The sequence below is a fragment of the Lagenorhynchus albirostris genome, chromosome 2 (assembly GCF_949774975.1).
Source record: "Lagenorhynchus albirostris chromosome 2, mLagAlb1.1, whole genome shotgun sequence".
In the NCBI taxonomy this organism is placed as follows: domain Eukaryota; kingdom Metazoa; phylum Chordata; class Mammalia; order Artiodactyla; family Delphinidae; genus Lagenorhynchus; species Lagenorhynchus albirostris.
In genome coordinates, this window is record NC_083096.1 from 54765364 (window position 1) to 54783912 (window position 18549).

General features: G+C 39.2%; 1 protein-coding gene across 17 annotated transcripts in view; it reads right to left on the reverse strand.

The window, feature by feature from the left end:
• RABGAP1L (RAB GTPase activating protein 1 like) overlaps positions 1-18549 on the reverse strand; it is a 689413-nt gene that overhangs the window by 100239 nt on the left and 570625 nt on the right. Inside the window, exon 2 of one of the 17 annotated variants that reach the window (XM_060132842.1) lies at positions 13892-13960. The exons of the other annotated variants lie outside the window; for them this stretch is intronic. The gene's annotated coding sequence lies outside the window, so the exon portion shown is untranslated. The remainder of the gene's footprint in view (positions 1-13891; positions 13961-18549) is intronic. 17 annotated transcript variants of the gene reach the window in all.

Sequence of the window (18549 nt, forward strand, 5' to 3'; positions counted from 1 at the left end):
AGACATTCATGTTAAACATACTATGTGTTTTGTTTCTGGTACAAAATATGTAGCATATGTAAATTAACCAAAAAAATAAAAAGCAGAACTTGAAAGAAATTCAAAGTGAAACAAACTTCCTCTTGATTTTAATGGTCAATAAAGAAATACATAAATTTAAAATAAATAAGTCCTCTAAGGCTTTACTAGATATAGGCTTATTAGTTATTTTGGCGGTTGCTAAGCAACATTCTCTTCTGTAGGGCTAACACATGTGAAATTAGCAGGTTGTCAGAAAAAGATAAATTGAACGCAAAATCAGGGAACAGCATTTGAAAAGCAGAAAGGAAAATGCGTTAACCAGCTAATAAGGTGGTAAGAGAGGTTTAGTGATTTTTGCAATAATGGTTAAGCATTTTGTTTTCCACTGGCACCAAATGAGATGGTATTTTAGCACATTGATATTTCAACTTTATAGAAATGGTGATGATTATACTCACCTTTACACTCAACAGCCTAATTATTTTGAATATCTCAAATTAAATCAGATCAGGATATACTCCAATTACTACTACTAATAGTGATCTCTATAAATCTCTTTGTCTAACAGTATTTTCTTCAAATCCCCAGTTTCAGGATATGTCATAAGCCTGGTTTACACTTTATCTTAGTAAAGCTATGGCTTCATGATGTTGCTTAAACTACTAGATCCCTGAAAATTTTGTTCTTTAATGTCAGCATTTTGGAATAATCTTTTTTACATCTTACTACAGCAACTCAGTGAGTAAAAAGGAATGCTATTTGATCTATTAGGTATAATAATGGAAACTTTTTTAAAAAGGAAAAATGCAAATAACCAAAGGGAAAATTACTGTAGAATTTCAACTGTTGTTGGGAAAGGAAAGATAGTAAGTAGAATTCCAGTTCTATCATTTTGAGGATTCAAGGGAAATTCCCCACCCTACCCTTGCACTTCTCTCCCTCCTCATTTTTACATTATGTTGCAAATTGTGTAAATGCTGTAGGGTTGCAACTATCAATCCCGTTATTCACAGAATCAATTCCTCCCTGAGTTTTCTTAAAGTCCCGTTGAACAAACCTTGATGCAGAGTCTAGTGAGGGTCAACTTTAACAAATGAGCCAACGAAAAGAACCTACAAATGTGATGAATATCTACACGGAGGAGAAGGAAGTGCCTTGTGCCTCAGTTGTAAACATGGCTTGTATTAGTTCTGCAACCAAAACACCATGTGAGCTTAGACAGGCAGCTTCTTATTTTATTTTAAAACAACAGTATTGGGGCTTCCCTGGTGGCGCAGTGGTTGAGAGTCCGCCTGCCGATGCAGGGGACACGGGTTCGTGCCCTGGTCCGGGAAGATCCCACATGCTGCAGAGCGGCTAGGCCCATGAGCCATGGCCACTGAGCCTGCGCGTCCGGAGCCTGTGCTCCGCAACGGGAAAGCCCACAACAGTCAGAGGCCCGCGTACCACAAAAAAAAAAAAAAAAACAGCATTGGACTAGATGATTGGTCGAATCCACTTTAGCTTTACAGCCCATGATTCCATTTTGAAGCAAACTATTATACAAGAATTGTTATCTATGAAAGAATTACTCAGTCCTTAAACCTGCTCAGATGGGACAATTAATACCAATTAGTAGGATCCTTTAAATGCTTTCTCTTGAGGGAGGCACAAGAGGGAGGAGATATATGTATACATATAGCTGATTCACTTTGCTCTACAGCAGAAATGAACACAACATTGTAAAGCAATTATACTCCAATATAAATAAATAAATAAATAAATAGATGCTTTCTCTTTATTGTTTTCCCATAGTAATAACATTGCTTCGGACTACACTCAAGAATCCATTGTCAAGATCTAACTATCAAGGTAAGAGTAAAATCTAAGAGTCAGCAAGCAGTTTGTCATGATGTGCATGGCTGAGATGTGAGATTTTAATGACCTTTACTTTCTTTTCAAGACCTACCAGAATTAAACATGAGTAGACACTCCAATTTGAAGAACTCATCCTGAGTCACAGAGTCACGTATAGAAAAGTTTATCAACCTTGGTACTATTAACATTTTGGGATGGATAATTTTTTGCTGTATGGAGTTGTCCTGTGCATTTTAAAATATTTTGTACCATTATTGGCCTCTAGACATTAGAAAACAGTAGTACCTCTCCCCCAAGGTTGTGACAAAATTTTCCAGACATTGCCAAATGTCCCCTGGAGGTAAAAACTGCCCTGAGTTGGGAAGCGTGGATATACAATAAATTAAATTTATGGAGAGGGATTATTTTTGATCGCAAATTGACTTCTAACCATCAGACTTTTAAAAATAATTTCTGTAATTTCAAACTCAACTGATGGTGTCTCAGAATTATCCAAAAGGGACTTCCCTGGTGGCGCAGTGGTTAAGAATCTGCCTGCCAATGCAGGGGACACGGGTTCGAGCCCTGGTCCTGGAAAATCCCACATGCCGCGGAGCAACTAAGCCCGTGCACCACAACTACTGAGGCTGCGCTCTAGAGCCTGCGAGCCACAACTACTGAGCCTGTGCTCTAGAGCCCGTGTGTCACAACTACTGAGCCTGCACTCTAGAGCCTGCGAGCCACCACTACTGAGCCTGCATGCCACAACTACTGAAGCCCGCGCACCTAGAGCCCGTGCTCTGCAACAAGAGAAGCCACCGCAATGAGAAGCCTGCACACCGCAACGAAGAGAAGCCCCCACTCGCTTCAACTAGAGAAAGCCCGCATGCAGCAACGAAGACCCAGTGCAGCCAAAAATAAATAAATACACTTATTAAAAAAAAAAAGCTAATAGCCTCACTAAGTTTAAATTATGTTATCTTAATGAAAAAAAAATTATCCAAAAAATGAGTCATTGATTAATAGCTGTGACAAATTTTCTTTCACTTTGACAAGGTCTTTGCCTCAGAGATTACACCCAGAACATTCAAATACTTTTTTGTTTTTCAGGTTTTTTGAGGTATAATTGACGAAAAAGTATGTATTTAACATATACAACTTGATATTTTGATATTAAATATTCTTAAAATTGGAAAATCACAAATCACCTGTAGGTATCTCATTGTTATAGGTATTGTCTATGTATCAGTATTAGTTACATGTTGAAATATGCATCATTCTACTTTATCAATCAGTTTTATAAAGTAGTGAAAGGGAGCAGAATATGCCACCAAAAAAATGCCTCTTAGGCATAATGATTATTTTAGTGTGACTATTTTTAAGAAACAGCAGACATAGGAAAAGCTCTGAAAATCAAGTAAAAGTTACCCTTTTGTAAGAGACATTTACATTTTATAAGAGCAGTCTCCATTTTTAACTGCGTCTCCCTCTCTATACAGGAAGAGAGGATGATTCTAAATTTCTAGAAACACTTATCATTGGAGAAGGCAAGGACTTAACTCTGCATAACAACCTTGCCCTTGTTTACTGTGCTTTTCCTGGCAACCTCCCATTAATGGCTGTCCCCTCAAACATCATTTGTTTTTAGCCGGAGATGTTATTTAAGGTGGTTGCTTGGGCTATGTGGGGAAGGTATTCAGTTTTCCTAGGTACCTCCCATGTATACAGGAGGTATGCATGTTATTAAACTTCTGTTTGTTTTTATCCTATTAATCTGTCTTTTATTACAGGAGGTGTCTCAGCCAAGAACCTAGAAGGATAGAGGGAAAATTACTGATGCCTCCCCTACACTAGTATCCATGAATTTCAGAAACACAGGGTTCTAAAGGGTTTTCAGATTCTTATGTTTCTGAAGGTGATCACAATACACCACCCCAAGATTATGCCAAGGTGACTTAAGGATTATTTGGAGCTGAAGGCAACTGAGAATCAGCAGACACAGGAGGAGCTCTCTGCCCTCCCCCATCTGCCCCAAAGCAGGGCATACGTTTCCCTTTTGCAAAGGAAATTTCCATTTGTAAAGGTGCCCCCTCTACAACCCTTATCTACCAATGTTTCCCCCATACGTTTCCTAGTCATCTTCCCACAATTCACCCCCCTACAAGCCCCAACCCCTTTTTCCTCTGTCTGGTCACAATTTATCACCCTTTGTTAAATGGTCCCCAGGTCTAACGGCCTCTTTGGTTTTTCAGTTCTTTTCTGTGAAGTTTCCATTCATGTAGAAATATTAACATCTATAAAGAAACATATGCCTTTTGTCAGTTTAATTCACAGGCCCCAAGAAACCAAACCTGAGAGGGTGGAAAAAAGGTTTTCTCCCCACACTCATACCCCACCACCATAAAACCTGAGACTGCGAGCCACATGGCACAGCAGTTCTCCTGGGTTCCCTTACCCTGCTGCTCTCCCCCCCGGGCGCCCCTTCCCAATAAAGTCTCTTGCTTTCTCTGGACATGTGCCTCCTCGGGCAATTCATTTCTGAGTGTTAGACAAGAGCCCACTCTTGGGCCCTGGAAGGAGTCCCCCTTCCTGCAACAAAATGAGGACACCAAAGCCTAGGGGCTTAGGTAACTGAAATGGGAGACATGGAAAGGATTTGTACCTGGGAGGGCCCCACTGTGTGCTGCTAGGTTTCAATAGGAAGCACTGACTCTGATCAAAGCTATGTAACTACACCTATCACCTCTTTAGCTCTTATTCTATATGCATCCCAGGGGCTGAGGCCTACAGCTTGTCAGGCTTTGGTTTGCCACACCCTGGCACACCCCATCAAAGACATTGCTTTTCTCCCACTTGGCTTTGTTTTCTTCTTCCTTCTTATGCTACTTTCTCCCTTTCATTTTCCTCTCATTTTTTAAAATATAATTTATTCTTGCCTAGACAGTCCCTAATTTCCAAAGAGCAGATTCAAACAGCTACTAATTAGGGAAGGGAGGGAATGCAGAAACAAAGGAGGAGCAGTCAAGAAACAACAGTGCAGAGCTTCCCTGGTGGCGCAATGGTTGAGAATCTGCCTGCTAATGCAGGGGACATGGGTTCGAGCCCTGGTCCGGGAAGATCCCACATGCCGCGGAGCAACTAGGCCTGTGAGCCACAACCACTGAGCCTGCGCGTCTGGAGCCTGTGCTCCGCAACAAGAGAGGCCACGATAGTGAGAGGCCTGCGCACCACAATGAAGAGTGGCCCCCGCTTGCCTCAACTAGAGAAAGCCCTCGCACAGAAACGAAGACCCAACACAGCCAAAAATAAATTAATTAATTAATTAAAAAGAAAAAGAAACAACAGTGCACTGATAAAGAAGGGTCTTGGTTCCTCCTCAAGGGAGATATTGATACATAACAATACCTTTGAGTTCTTCTGCTGGAACTAAGGCCCCCACCCAGGTGGAGGATGGTAACTTCGCTGAACACAAGATTCCTGGAGCACTACCCTGCTACCTCACCACCAACAGATCAGGAGAAGGTCACACACCTGCAGCCCTCACCCCAAATTTTGCCTATAAAAACTTTTTCCCACAAACCATTTTTTGAGCAGGAGCCACCTGTTCTCCTCGCTTGGCCCTGCAATAAACCTTTTGCTGCTCTAAACTCCGACATTTCTGTTTGGTCTCACTGTGCGTTGGGCACGTGAACTTGGGTTCGACAACACTGTCAAGGGGAAAGTGTTGCTGGTGGACACCTATAAAAGCAGGTGATGGGGTGGATAGAGCCTCCATGCTTTTAGGGTTATACTACTTGATTAACTTGATTTGCTGCTATTAGGTGGGATGTAGATTGGGAGGAAGAGTGTGGTGTTGTTTTAAACTTAAACTTGGAAAGGTTTCCTTGTGTGTTTATCCTGGGGCTTTTTAATCTAAAGGTATAACTTAAAAATATAATAAATAAAACAGGAAAAAAAAGGTAGACCCAGTAAAATGTAGTGGTGAACCTTTGGTTGCTTCTGTATAAATTTTATTTTATTTCATTCATTTCATTTTATTTATTTATTTTTTTTTTCCTGGGCCATACTGTGTGGCCTGTGGGATCCCAGTTCCCTGACCAGGGATCAAACCTGTGTCCTTAGCAGTGAAAGTGTGGAGTCTCAACCACTGGATTGCCAGGGAATTCCCTTAAGTTGTATTTTAAATTGGTCCAGGTAAGATATGTTGATATATGTATATGTATAGCTGATTCACTTGTTATAAAGCAGAAACTAACACACCATTGTAAAGCAATTATACTCCAATAAAGATGTTAAAAAAAATAAAATATTTAAAAAATAAAAAAATATATTGGTCCAGGTATTCCAATATGTAATTAGTCAGTTTGATCTGAGAGCATTTGCATGGGAATAGGACTATATAATATTTTAAAATTAAGAATGATGCAAAAAACTTGGCCTCTGTGCACAGGTGTCAAATTGAATCTCGGAGACAGAGTTTTGGGTGAAGTAGAAAAGAATAGCTTTATTGCTTTGCCAGGCAAAGGGGAGACACAGCAGCCTCATGCTCAAAAACTGTGTCCCAACCCAGGAGGTTTTGGTGAGGAGTTTTATAGCAATGGTTCAAGGGCAGAGTTGCTAACAAGGATCAGGGTGTGTGCAAGGGCCTGCACGCCTTAATCGGGCCTCAGGTGGTCTCCTGATGAGCTTCTCTAGTTTCTTTGATCAGGCCTCCCTTGTCTCTGCATTCCCTCCCTTCCCTGATTAGCAACTGTTTGAATCTGCTCTTTGGAACTCAGGGAAGGTCATGGAGACTGGAGTCTATTTCCTACAAACAAGAAAAGGGGGACACAGAAAGGCTCCCGTGCCCAGAAGCCCCACAGGGTCCTGCTTGGCTTCAAGAACACAAATTATCTTCTCATTTGAACTGTCCATTTAATGAAAGCTATGCTCTGTTAGTACAAATAAAAATGGGCCACTGCATAAACATCAATCAATCATTAAAAATTGGCTTAAAACAATTCAAATACTAAAAGGCAGTTGATACTTTACTTTTTAAAATGGTACTTTAGTGAAATTCAAAAGAACACACAGTTGCTGAGTTTGTCCTATGTACAGAGGAGAGTGCTAAACATCTGAGGTACCAGAATGAAAAACTCAAGGAATTCGAACTTTAATCAATAGCCTGTAGGAAGAAAATGAAAGAAATTTCTATACACGATGAAAATCCATGTATTAATCCCTCATTTCCTATAAAAAAATAAACAAATGTCTTTTAATCTCATTTCACGTAAAATGTCTTTGATTTGAGCCTTTCTTTCCTGATTTTAACAGTCCCTCTATCTCAAGAGCCTGTATCCTTGTTTACCAGGTGCAGAAAAAAAGGCCCATTGAAGGGGAGTAGAATGCTTTCTTCAGGATCCTATGAAATCACAGGTGGAATTTAGACTAATATGGTGTAAGAGCTGTACAGGGCCTCTGGGGTCCTCTAACTCAACTGCTTATATCAAAGGCCCCAAATAGAGCTATTCAGTGGTGAAGTTAAGGTGGGAATAAGCACTCTTGACTCTTAAGCAAGGGCCCTAACAGAAGCCAAAGCCTGTCTTGCCTTTGTTCTATGTATAGGATACAGTCACTCCCAGTCTTCCACAGAGCACAGCTAAACTCCTAGGGCTAAATAAGGTGGAAATAAGCTTCCTCCAGCACCTTTTAGACTGGAGAATCTCTAGGCCCAAATAGGACCATCAGAATGGTCCATGGTGGCTGCTCTGTCAGATTGTTATAGATTCCCAAAACAAAACCAGAAATGGATTAGTCTCTACTACTAAAACACAGGATCTAGGCTCAATGGTAACTGACTCCCCACACTTAATATAAACTAAGGCTTTCCTCAAAATATGATTTTAGGTAATTTCTTCTCCTTACTGAGAATACTAGACCTTCAAAAGGGCTGGGATAAGAGAGGAGAGAGAATATTTTAAAAAGCATTTTTAAAAAAGCATTTTACATTGGGTTAGAATTTTTAATAGGCAAGAAGTTTTACTTCAAATTCACTAGTGGAATCTATAAATATATTGCTCATTTCCTGACTGCTTAGGCCATTAAGCATCTAATCTATTTCCTGAGCTGAAACTAGCTAATGGAAAAATATTTAGAATACTAATCATCTAGTGAAATGGGCATCTGGCATTTATTCACCCAAAACATATTCTTGGTCATATTTCCCTTCAGTAATTTACACGGTTTCTAAAGGAAACTTTTTACAATAAAAGGTCTTTGCTATTAAAACATGGCAAGGCTCCTCCCTCTCTACCCCTAGTGTTTTATGAATAAGGGCACTCCTCTGTATGACATTCTTTAGCCTCAACGCATACATAATATCAGGTTGGGAAGTGTATTACTTGCTTTTCTAGCAAGCAATTCATTCATGGAATCATTGAACGAAAACTCAAAACAAAAACATGAGGACAATATTATTACCATAACAAAACTGAGATTTTTATATTTACTTGATGGAACTCTGTTAAATAAACTTATTATACCACCTATATGCAATATTGCCCCAAAGCTGAAGAGGTCCAAATTACTGAAGGCAAACTGTGTGCTGATGCTGAATTTACCAGGCGCTAGATTTTTCTTTCTTTCTTTTTTTTTTTTTCTTATTAGTCAAGATTTTTCTACAATATGACATTCACAATACTTCTCAAAGCCTCATTCCCACAGGTTTCTTTCTCTTTTGTGGCTAGTATATCATTACCATCAGCATGACTCTGACACATCTGTTATTAGGTGGAGGGTTCAGACAGCAAACTAATTTTTTTTATATTTAGCCTAAGAGAAGCATTATTCAGAAGGTAAACATGCCAGAGGAAAACCCCAAATGCAGGAGAGGGTTAACCAGGATTTTAGGGTGATCTGTACCATTCCTCCTTTCCTTTAGCATAGTTCATCAAGAGTCTTTGAAAATAATCTACCAGAGCCAGGCTTGGGCTTTGGAGGAAAGCTAGCTTTTGAGTTGAGACCTGGAAGTGTGACCCCCCCCCCCAAATTATGCACAATTCCGAAATTAGAATTTCCACTAGAGGGAATTTCTTTTAATTCAGTATCTGTAAAGTATGGTTTATGAAGGAAACGAAGCGCACTGTAAGGTGTAGTTTGATTAGATAAAAAGATTACTGGACTTCAAGAAAAGCACCCTGCTCTCTTCCAAACAGCATTCTTCTATTATGCAAGTTTTTATCTTTTCATAATTTAGACACCAATCAGTGACAGGCATTATATGTGCTTTGGCACAGAGCACTAATATAATTAGTGTGGCTGCTCTGAATGCCTCCATCCACAACAGAATTAGCAATAATACAGTTCCCTTCCTTTTAGAAATATTAAAGACAAAACAAAAATATTTAACTTCATTTCCTTAAGAAAAATGACAAATTTCTGCTAAACATGACCAATACCTTCTTTAAAGAAATTTGATTATCAAAGCAAAATAGAAACTGTTTGTTCTGTTTGTTCTGTCAAACCTGTTCTGTCAAACAGGTCATTTTAATGACCCTGTACAGTCATTAAAATCAGTTGTTTAAATTTTTCCTCCTGGGTTTCACATTTTATACCATACTGCCCAGAGGTGTTGTACATGAGGCAGAAGCACTTTCTGACCTCAGTAGGCTATTGACAAGCCCCTGGAATGGGCCAGGAAAGGAAAACTGGACAATGTAACTTACCAAAAAGAAACGGCATCAAAACTCAGTATTAGAGATTCTATGTGTTATTGCATCTGCTGATCATGCTGGGCTCCTGACACTGACTTGCTTGTGACTGCTTTGTGCTTTTCTACTTGGAATCTGAAGTAATGGAGACCACAGAAGCAATTCCCCACACTCTTGAATCTTCCTGTGCTCTTTGGAGACCTGAACAGATATGCTTCTCTTCTGCAGTTCTCGGCGTTAACATTTCGAGGCAAAAATTTATGAAATTCCAATCAATTAAATAAAAATTAAATATTTGATTCCCACACCACTAAACTCAAATAATTAATTGAAAGATAACTTTTAGTGTCTAGCAATTTACAAGGTAAACCATATTCAGTCTCAGATAAAATTGCCATTGGAACAAAACTGGGGCAAGTCAAATAAGTAAGACTCTGGAAAAACTAGTCAAAGAATTACAGTGTCATTTGACCCCACTGCCATGATCAAAAACTGTTCTAATGACAAATTTAAAATCTAGGTCACAAAAACAAAGAATTTTTAGAAAGGTAGGAGCTAATTTCCTAAGATATCCAAAGAAAACAAATTCCAACTTCCTCACTGAAAACAGAAAAGATTGTTTAAAATGGAAATGCCCCCAAAATTGCTTTCAAGACTATAATCTGAACAGGGAAAAAAAAACAAAACAGGTATAAAAAATTTATTCTCTTCATTAAGATAATAAAATTGTTATCTGACACACTGAGTCCCTGACTAAAAAAATTATAATAATAAAATTGGACTTCTACACAATTAGAGAAAATAATGAAAATACAGCAGAGTATATTTTACTTACGGCACTTAACAGGAATCACATAGACCCTGACTCTACATGTGGTCCCGGTGCCTGGGGCTCTGAAGCTGATTTGCACCATCCTACCACCTCCAGACAGGAGGAAAGATGGCTGCCATTTCTAAGTCCTCATAAAGCCCCACGTTTGGAGGCTTTAAAATATAATTTTACGCTACTACTTTTCCATTACTGTGTAAAAAATTACCATAGACTTAGTGGCTGAAAGCCACAGCCATTTATTATCTCACAACTCTGAAGGTCAGAAGTCCGGGTGGGTTCTGCTGGGCTTTGCCCAGGTTCTCATAAAGCTTGAAATCAAGATACCTGCTGGGCTGGCCTCTTATCTCGAAGCTCTGGGGAAGAATCCACCTGGGAGCTCTTTCAGGTTGTTGGCAGAATGTAGTTCCTTGTGGTTGTATGGATGAGGTCCTGTTTCCTTGCCAGCCATCCCTGGGGGTGGGGGGTGGTACCCTCAGCTCCTCAAAGCTGCCTGCCTTCCTCCTCCCATGGTCCCCTCCATCTTCAAAGCAGCAGTTGTGCATGGAGTCCCTCTCATACTTCCTCCCTCCTTGACTTCCCTTCTGCCATCAGCCAAAGAAAGCTCTCTGCATTTAGGCTCATATGATTAGATGATGCCCACTCAGAAAATCCAGGATAATACCCCTATTTTATGGTCAACTGTGACATATAATCAGAGAAGTCATACCTCATCCTATTCTCAGGTTCCAGGAATTAGGCTGGGACATCTTTGAAGGGCATTTAAGAAATTCTACCTACCAAAAAATTAAGGTAAACAAAACAAAATAACAAAAGCCAAATGGTGTCGTGAACTTGTCCAAATGTGAAACAAAGGTATTCTAAATTCCTCACACTTGAATAAGCAACATGTGCAAATGGTATAAAATAGTAAAAGTACAAAAGATATTAGTAAAAAATAAGACTTCCTTCTAATGTTGCCCTTTAGTCCCAGTTCCTCTCCCCAAGAACAACTGTTTACTAGTTTCTTATGTCTCCTGTGAGAAATCTCCATGTTAGGTAAAGCACATATATTTGGAAGGGCTGATATGATCTGGTCCTGAAAGGTTATTAGCATTCCTCTGCTACATCCCCCGGGCCTCACTCAGGCTTCCCCTGAGGGTGCTGGGGGGAAGTTATTCTGTGATAAATAGTCAGTTTAGATTTTCTAATTATCTGAGATTAGTATTGATCATTTCTGTTTTCCTAGAAAAGCATCCATTCCTTCCAGGTTCTCAAATTAATTTGCATAGTACTGAGCAAAATATTTTCTTATAATTATTTTATTCTTTTCTGTTTCTATCATTTCCCCATTATTATTTCTCATTCTGTGTTCTCTTCCTCACCCAAGTTTCAATTTTATTAGGTTAGCTAGAGATTTATCTATTTAATTGATTTTCTTTTTTAAAAAAGAACCAGCTCTTTTATTTATTAGTCTGATTAATTTTCTTTTTCCAATTCATTAACTTTTATTGTTATTCCAACTTTCTGCTTTTTAATGTTTGTTTTATTGATTATTTTTCTAACTTTTTGAGTTAGATATTTAATTCAGTTATTTTCTTTCTCCATCAAGATAGGTGCTTCTGAATTCTACTTTTCTCTATCCCATAGGTTCTGACATGTAGTGCTTTTCCCCCTAGATTTTCTATAACCTGTTTGGTTTCCTCTATGATGCAAGAGTTGTTTAAAATTTTTTTTTGAATGTTCAGGTGATAATACAATTTTTTTCTATTTATTTTCTTAATTTCTAGTTTCACTGCAATGCGTTAGACAATGCTATATGTATTCATTTTGCCCTTTGGAATTCACGGACATTTTCTTTATGGTCTATTTTGTTTTTATTCAGCATTTAAAAAGTTCTATTCTTAGCTTTCAGGACACAGAGTGACAAATATCAAATAGTTAGTTCATTCATTATTTTTATTTGGGTTTTCTTTTTCTTGTTTTTTGTCCACATGGTCTCTTATGAACTAAGACGAGTGAATTAACATTTCCTACCACTATCATGTAACTATTTCTTTTCACATTTCCTGTAGTTTCTGTTTTATAGGCGACCAGTAGTATATTGCTGTTATGAATCATCCTTCTTTGCCTTATTTAAAGCTTACTCCTCGGGACTTCACTGGTGGCGCAGTGGTTAAGAATCCACCTGCCAATGCAAGGGACATGGGTTCGAGCCTTGGTCCGGGAAGATCTCACATGCTGCGGAGCAACTAAGCCCATGCACCACAACTACTGAGCCTGCGCTCTAGAGCCTGCAAGCCACAACTACTGAGCCCGCGAGCCAGAACTACTGAAGCCCGTGAGCCTAGAGCCCGTGCTCCGCAACAAGAGAAGCCACTGCAATGAGAAGCCTGCACACCACAACCAAGAGTAGCCCCCGCTCACCACAACTAGAGAAAGCCTGTGCTCTGCAACAAAGACCCAACACAGCCAAAAATAAATACATTAATTTAAAAAAAAAGCTTTCTCCTCTAAATCTACTGCTGTCTTATATTAAAGATGCGATCCCTACATTTTTGTTTGTGTTTTCCCAGTAAGGTTTTGTTCACGTTTTCAGCCTTGTCTGTGTGATTCTTCATTGAACCCGTTACCCTGCTTCTTCATGCCCAAGGAAGCTCCTGCTGCCAACCCATACATCTCGTCCTGTTAGTCTAAACTGGGCATTATTGGTTTTGCCCCTCAGAGAGTTCTTTCAACTTCATCTGGGATCTGCAGCTGTGGGTATCTTTCTTCAACTGCATTTATTTGATCTTTATCACATACTGTGGTGTGGGGTTGTACACTCCTCCTACTTTCCTTGAAGATGGGGTCGTGTTTCTTCTTTTTGTTCTCCTAGTGCAGTTGGATGCCATGACATTTGTTCTGCCATTTAAAAACCACAATCTAGAATTTGTTTTTGCCAGTTCTCTTCCACAGTCTATGCCTTACATCATGTTCTCTGGTGAAAGGCTTTGCTGTACTGTGCTCTGCAGATGTTCCTGATAACAGCATGTTCTGGTCCTTAGTCCAATGAATGAGGAAGGCAGTTTCTTTTTTTTTTTTTTTTTTTTTTTCGGTACGCGGGCCTCTCACTGTTGTGGCCTCTCCCGTTGCGGAGCACAGGCTCTGGGACGTGCAGGCTCAGCAGCCATGGCTCATGGGCCCAGCCACTCCGCGGCATGTGGGATCTTCCCGGACCGGGGCAGGAACCCGTGTCCCCTGCATCAGCAGGCGGACTCTCAACCACTGTGCCACCAGGGAAGCCCCGGAAGGCAGTTTCTTATCCAGCTCTTTGAAATTCCTCCCATGGTTTCTCGGCTATTCTACACTGTCTATCTCTACCTCTCCCAGAAGCTTCTGGGAATTCTACTCTCATCTCTCACTCATGTCTCTCTCTTCAGTTCAGTTCAGTTTAGTCTGCCTGAAAGTATATTTTTTAACACAAATCAAAGCAGATACTAAACTTTAAGACAAACCAATAGTTGGGCCACATTATGTGCTCAATTTTGTGTTTCACCTGCTATGTGCAAAGCCCTCTTCTTGGCATTGGAGACGCATACCACGATGAATACCTTAGGAACTCATACTGTAGTAGGGGGAAAAGAAGAAATATTATTCTTACATTGTTTTGTTAATGCACATTTCCACGTAGGCTCCTCAAATGCCATGTTTTGCCATTAGCATTACCCATCTTTCTCTGGTCCCTCCCTATATCACATCATCTTTAAGTTGCCTTTTCTGTTCAAAGTCTGTACCCTCTTCAGGTGGACACAAAACTGCTATTGTAAGGGTAAGCTGGGACAAAGTGAGAGTGGCATGGACATATATACACTATCAAATGTAAAATCGATAGTTAGTGGGAAGCAGCCGCATAGCACAGGGAGATCAGCTCAGTGTTTTGTGACCACCTAGAGGGGTGGGATAGGGAGGGTGGGAGGGAGGGAGATGCAAGAGGAAAGAGATATGGGGATATATGTATATGTATAACTGATTCACTTTGTTATAAAGCAGAAACTAACACACCATTGTAAAGAAATTATACTCCAGTAAAGATGTTAAAAAACAAAACAAAGCAAAACAAACTGCTATTGTTCATCAGTCCTTGCCTTGGCTGCAGAGCCAAAGTAATAAAAGTTGAACTTGTAGAGCAGTTTCGTCATTTAGGATCCTTTGGTTACAAAGAATAGAGAATCAATTATCTTAAGCCACTGTGTGTGGCTGTGCATGAGTGTGTGTGAGAGGAGTACGAGTGGGAACATTACTGCAAGGATTCCAGCGAAACTCTGGAATAAAGGTATGCCATGTGGCTAGGCCTCACAGTAATCCACGGAAAGCAGCTTAACCAGGCCTCACGAGAAATACAGGAACATAGACTGAGAACTGCAAGTTGCCCAGGACGAGAAAGACGTGTAAAGATTTGTTTAGTTCCTTGTGTCTTTGGCAACAATAATGTGTTGATCATGCTCCTCCCCTACAGATATTAAGTAAAATCTTTGTATCTCGCCCACACACAATTTTTAAAAATTTTACGACCTAGCTTTTACTTACTCATCACTCTTGCTTACTCATGGCTTCTACTGACTCATGTCACCTCTGTTTTCCTCTTTTCTGGTTAAGCATTCGACTTCTGTTCCTACCAAATAATTCTCTCTACTTCAAACTTTCCTAAGAGAGGATCTGATCAGCCTACTATGTCACTATCATCAGTTAGGTAAGGCACAGGTGCTAGGTGTCTTCCAAACAGCCTGACTGCTTAAACATTGTTTTTTTTTCTGCCTGCTTTAGGTCAAATGTAGGTGGTAAGGTCAAGCAACACAGAGCATGGCCACTTATATGCACTGCGTAGAGCTGCTATCTTCAGGAAGAGGCTATAGGTAGGAGCCCTTAGAAGAGGACTGTGGGTATACAGATACTCCTAGATTTGGCCTACCTATTACAGTGGTTAAGCTTTCCTCAGTTGTGATAAACAAAATCATGCATTTTTCCCAAGGCTCTCTATGAAAAAAAAAAAAAGCTTTTCTTTTATACTTAAATGTGATCACTACCAAGATAAAAGTCCATATACTATACCACAAAAGGCATGGGAATTTAGTCCAGCCAGCTAGAAATTCCCTGGAAAGAGTTATATCAAATAGTACCTACTGCTAGTATTCTAGGGAACTGAAGTTATCAATATACCGACTTCTGTAAAGGAACTATCCATTCACTATGGTTAGGCACTAGTGTGCCTAGAAGAAGTTGGGGTTTACTTGTAATCACATTTCTGTCATCTAAGACCACATAGATGAAAGCTTTTTATTTCACTTACAACAATTCAGAACTGAATTTCACTTTGCTTATCATGAGTCCTATAAAGACAGGTTTTATTACCATCTTATAGACTGGGAGAGAAAATAATTCCAGAAGCCAACAATGCCATATTCTAGATTAGAGGGACACTGTATTCAGAGAATAAATTGCTATGGCTTTAGAATTTCAAGCAGGGCACAGCTGTAAACTTCAGCCTGGCCTAACCCCTGAGCTGAGACAGTAAGTGCCTGATTTGGTACAAACATCTGTATACCCAAGCCTAGCCATATACCACTGGAACTGAAGACAAGGCAATTACCAACAGGGCTACAATGCATTCCTTTAAAGCTCCTGTAGGGGCATGTGCCCAACTTGTCCCTACGTGTGCAATTTGCCTAATTCTTGCAAAATTATAAACTCTGTCAACTGTATGATGTGATAGTTTTTTTAGAGCACACAAATTGAAGATATAGTCATCAAAGGGGACGTAAATTTTGATAAATTCCTTATACAACAAAGATTATAATAACAATGTTTTTCATAAAAATACTTTCAATTGCCAGATAATGACCTGTATCTTTTTTTATATTAATTTTTATTGGAGTATAGTTGCTTTACAATGTTGTGTTAGTTTCTACTGTACAGCAAAATGAATCAGCTATATATATATATATATATATATATATATATATAGCCCCTCTTTTTTGGGTTTCCTTCCCATTTAGGTCACCACAGTGCATTAAGTAGAGTTCATGTGCTATACAGTATGTTCTCATTAGTTATCTATTTTATACATAGTATCTATAGTGTATATGTGCCGATCCCAATCTCCCAACTCCTCCCAGCCCCCGCTTCCCCCTTGGTATCCATACATGTGTTTTCTATGCCTGTGTTTCTATTTCCGCTTTGCAAATAAGATCATCTATACCATTTTTCTAGATTCCACATATACGCGTTAATATGTGATATTTGTTTTTCTCTTTCTGACTTATTTTACTCTGTATGACACTCTATAGGTCCATCCACGTCTCTACAAATGACCTGATTTCGTTCCTGTTTATGGATGAATAATATTCCATTGTATATATGTACCACATCTTCTTTATCCATTCCTCTGTTGATGGACATTTAGGTTGCTTCCACGTCCTGGCTATTGTAAATAGTGCCACTATGAACACTGGGGTGCACGTGTCTGCTTGAATTATGGTTTTCTCTGGATATATGCCCAATAGTGGAATTGCTGATTGACCCATACCTTAAAGGCACATCACTGATGTGGTTAAAAAGAAACTCTCTGCAGCAAATAATCCATATACTGCTCACTACTAGGAACACTTTTCCCATCAGCCAGATACAAACCATACTACTTTCATCATTCATTTGGTTTTTAACCAAGGAATTACTAAGCACTTACAATACCAAGAAGCCAGGAATTGTGTTGGATATTTAGTACATGGAACTGAATTTACCTCCTACCTTCTCTCGAGGGAAGGAGTCCTAAAGGTCCAGCAAGGCAAACAGACTGGTAAATAAATTATAAGAAAGTGATGTAAGAGAATGTTTAACTGGCTAATCCAATGGCCAAAGATTCAGAGGGGGATGTTCTGATTTCAACGTGTCCTATGAGAGATGTACACATCTTCTGATATATTTTGCATCTCTCCCCAAAGTGTTTACCATGAGAGACCCCCTGTGGCATCTATTATCAGATGTATAAAGGAAAAAAAGATATTTCTCAGTTTAAATTTTATGATTATTTTGCATCCCAGTGTGTAAATTTGATTATGTGAATGTCAAACAAGGCAAGGGAGAGGCGATCATGGTCTTCATCAACTCTGTTTTGCAATGAGGGTGCTATCAACAGGTGAGAAGAAGTGGCTGCAGGAGTATAAATCTTTGAAATGAATTATGCAGCCAGACAGAGGAGGAGTGATGGTTATATGGTTACATGGAGAATAGGAGGCAATTATATCCTTCAGCTCCTCTCTCATACCTCAAGCATCTCAAATTCCCTCACTCCCTATATAAACCTCCTAACATCCTAACCTACTCGAATTGCCTGGTTACATATGACAGCAAACATGCATGGAAGAAAAATGGGGAAAAAAATGAATGCACATGAAATTAGGTCCTTGATATCACCTTGAAAGAAAATCGACATCTTCTTTTAATGTGATGCAAACTACTGAATCTGTTAAATCACAGAATCTTGGTGATTTAAAATAAAAGCAGTGTATTTTTAGTTCATGCAAAGCTCAGCTAGCAGGAGGGTGGAGTTGGAGGTCTCTGAACTCTGTAGTCATTTAGGAACTCTGACTGATGGATATTCTATCACCTTCAGTATGTGGTTTCCAAGGTCACTTTGAGGTCATCTAGTTGGCAAAAGGGTAGACAGAAAGCATGGAAGCTATATGGGAATTTTGTTTGTTTGTTTTTGTTTTTTTTAAACAGCCAAACCAAAGGAATAAATGTACATCACTTGAACTCTCATTCCTCTGCCCAAATTCAATAAGATGACTATACTTAATTGCAGAGGAGGTTGGGAAATGTAGTTCAAACTGTATCAGCAAGAAGAAAGGAAAATAGGTTTGGTGAACAATTAGCCAATTTCTGACAGTGTCTTTCCCAGAGTATTATACTTCATCTGCAAATATATCCAGTTCTTGCATCCTAGGGAAGTGAATTTAGGGGTATTTATTACAATAAAATTCTACTACTTAACAAATTTGCCTCTCAAGTAAATTTACTATAAAATGGATTGCCTGTAAAAGGTAAATTTCCATTATCATTACACACTGGCTTATTCAAATATGAGTTTGACTATATAAATATATTTTAAATACCTTTAGTTCTATTACATCAAATTGTGGTTCTGTCTCCACTTGC